Source organism: Pteropus alecto, unplaced genomic scaffold (assembly GCF_000325575.1).
Source record: "Pteropus alecto unplaced genomic scaffold, ASM32557v1 scaffold134, whole genome shotgun sequence".
Lineage (NCBI taxonomy): Eukaryota > Metazoa > Chordata > Mammalia > Chiroptera > Pteropodidae > Pteropus > Pteropus alecto.
This window is the reverse complement of record NW_006436283.1, coordinates 2602924-2605911: the sequence shown is the minus strand read 5'-3', so window position 1 is coordinate 2605911 and position 2988 is coordinate 2602924. Positions and strand designations below refer to the sequence as shown.

Here is a 2988-nt window from a genome sequence, read left to right as displayed (position 1 = left end):
TCCCTTTTCCAAGATAAACTGCACCAAAGACTCACAGGGTCAACCACGTGCTGAGGGGAGGAGCCTCAGATGGACAGAGCTGGGGCCCCCGGAGGTGCTTTTAGAGGGGGGCCTCCGGGCTCTTCCGCAGCGCAGAGTCCCCAGCCAGGAGAGAGGAAACTGAGCGTGCCCTCCTTGGAGACCTATTCACGGCATCCCTTAGAGAAAGTCTGTTTTAGGACGCTACTCTGGCTCCTAAGACCCTGGGGCGGGGGGACGGAACAGCGCCCGACAAAAGCAACGGGCATTTAAAAAACTCACATCTTGTACCCGCGTACCCACTCACATCGACCACGACCGTGACAATGACCATGAGGGAAGTTACCTTCTCCAGGGGTGAGCCTTTCCCACAGCGCTTACTAAAAGGAAACACCGGAGCTCAGCTCCGGTCCCAAACAGAACACTCTGTTCCTGATTAGGCCATTCCAGAGAAAGTCTGGCTCCTGCGTAAAGGATGCTTCTGTGCGTAACGACTGCACCCAACATCCACACAGACCACTGCCCCCTCCGCGGCCTGGGCTCCAGTAGGGCAGCTCTCCTCTCCACCGCCAGTCGGGGTTCGCGGGGGGCAGCAGAGCGGACCTAGGACAGGTCAGAGCGCACTCTCCCCGGGCCTCCCCGTGGACCCCTGGACCCACAGCAGACGGCGCGGCCCCGGGCCCTCCCCGCGGACCCCTGAGCCGCTCGCGTGCTCTTAAGCCCTCCCGGTGAACCCCGGAGCCCTACGGACACGCGCCCACGTTTCCCTGGAGCGCCCCGGGGTGCGCCCGCGTCCAGCCGCACCTTCCCGCTTCCCAGGCCCGGCGCAAGCCCTCCCCGCGGCTGGACGCGAAGCCTTCTCCTGGGCAGCGCGCCGTCCAGACCCGGCCCCAGCCTACCGGGTCCCGGCCGGCCCGCTGCAGCCCGCGGCGCTGGCGTCTGTTCGGCCCGGGCCCCGCACACTCACCATCCGGGCCCTCGGCGCCTCACACACGTGTCACGGCGACACTTAAAGGCGCCGCGGCCAAAGGCCGGAGCTGCAGAACTCATAAAGGCCCCTGCAGCTTTAAGAGGCGGGCCCGGCTCCGGCCCTACTCTCTGGGCCCGCCCACAGCTCCTTTACGCGCCGGAAACGTCACCTCCAGCCCGCGGCCCCGCCAGCTTACGCGATGACGCAAACACGCAGAGCCGGAGACGCCCCGCCCCCTGGGCCGGCGCCGGGCCAGTTCCTGCAGAGCACGTGGGGCGCGCACTTCCGTCCGGCGCGCGGAGTGCGGGCGGTCGGCGCACCTGGGGTGGCGTGTGGCTGCACCTCGTCCTCGCCTGCCGCTGGGCAGTGGCACCGAGGGCTGGGTCTCACCCCCCCAGGGCATTTTGTCACCAAAACATAGGCCGCAGGTGATCAGGGCAGCCGACCCAGTAAAGTTGGGGGAACCGAGCAAAAAGTGTCTGCGGGCTCTGCGCAATTCTCAGCGCCCCCCGCCCAAAAGCGGCATCCCATGATGACTACGTTAAGGCTCTGGTTGAGTGCTTGCAAACAGCATTGCTTTTGTAATATTTTTTAAAATGCCTTTCACCTGAAGCAGCTTTGTTGGCTTCTGGCAGGTGGAGAGAGCGACGTTTCTAGCCTGACCTCTGGTGGTATTCTCACAGAAGCAAAGGGTGGAAACCTGACTTTTCCCCAAAGGCAAAGCTTTGCACACAGGTTCCTATCTGCTGTGTCTCTGTCTTCATGTCTCCCCCCCTCCAATTGGGGAATGGCGATGGAGAGAGAGAATGGGTGTGATTGGAACAAAAGTCACCTTGTTAATTACGTGAGTCCTGGTGTGTTTTTGAAAAAGAAAATGAACAAACAAAACCGTAGGAGCCTATTCCTTGTGAGAATCCATGACTAAACTTGAGATTGAGATTTGTCCTTGTATGAATTGGCTCCCTGCCCTAAAACAACGAATGATTCCAAGAATGACGTACCGTTCCAGGCCTGATACAATGTATTGTAAGTGAGGGATTAAAAAAAGTGGGGGTGGGGGGGCGACAGGACAAGCAGGAGAATGAGGAGAAGGGGTTTATTCCAACTCTGTCCTAGTTAGCAGGGTTTTGGGTGACTCTTAACTAACCCAGACCCCATTTTTCTCATCCGAAATTTAATTCTCCCCGTAACGAAACCAATGGCATCCGCTTCTGTTGCTGACCTCATACGTACCAAATCCTGAGATGGCCACTTTACCAACATTATCTGATTGAATCCTCATGGCAGCCCTACAAAAAGACCCTGTTCCTGTTTTACAGATGAAGAAAACTTGAGTGTTCAAGATGCCAGCGAGCAAGCGGTGTGACCTGAGGGTTTAAACCCAGGTTTCTGTCAAGCTCCCAGTTCACACCTTCAGCGCAGGCTCTCAGAGGTAACCCGCAAATTCTTAGGAGACGACAAAGGAATTGCCTGAAAGGCCTGCATGCTGCTTGAGAATGTAAACCGAGGCCCAGATGTTGGGAGGAGGCCTTGGCCACCCACTGTCCCGCCTCACCCAGTTTCCCCTTCAGATTCCCTCACAGAAGCCTTCGGAGTGGCCTGTCTGGAGTATGCTCACCTGGACCACATAAAAGTCCTCCCGAAGGCCGCCTGAGACGTGCAGAGTAAAACCACCACGAGGCACATTTCGCACCCTCTAGAACAGCTAAAATCAGACGACTAGTTGTTGGAGAGAGAGATTACAGCCCCTGTATACGACGCTTGGGAGTGTAAAGCGAGGCAATCATTTGGGAAACTAATTTGAATGTTTAACACAAGGCTCACCCTATGAGCACATCCATTGCTGTCACCACGTAGGCTGGCAAATTCCAAATGTGCAGATGCAGGATGCAGACCTCTCTCCCTGATCTTCGGAACCGTGGGTCCACTGCTGCCTCCTGGACATCTCCCCACGAGCGCTTCAATCTCACCATGCCCAGAAAGGGCGCATCCCCGGCCTC

At 57.9% G+C, this 2988-nt stretch overlaps 1 protein-coding gene across 3 annotated transcripts in view; it reads right to left on the bottom strand.

Annotated features, from left to right (window-relative positions):
- Positions 1-1066, bottom strand: part of USP36 (ubiquitin specific peptidase 36) — a 27853-nt gene extending 26787 nt beyond the window's left edge. The window contains exon 1 of one of the 3 annotated variants that reach the window (XM_015589762.2): positions 986-1066. The gene's annotated coding sequence lies outside the window, so the exon portion shown is untranslated. Of the gene's footprint in view, positions 1-822 lie in introns of all 3 variants that reach the window. The other 2 variants (XM_006912173.3, XM_015589763.2) reach the window with 2 other exon arrangements.
- Between the last annotated feature and the right edge of the window lie 1922 nt (positions 1067-2988).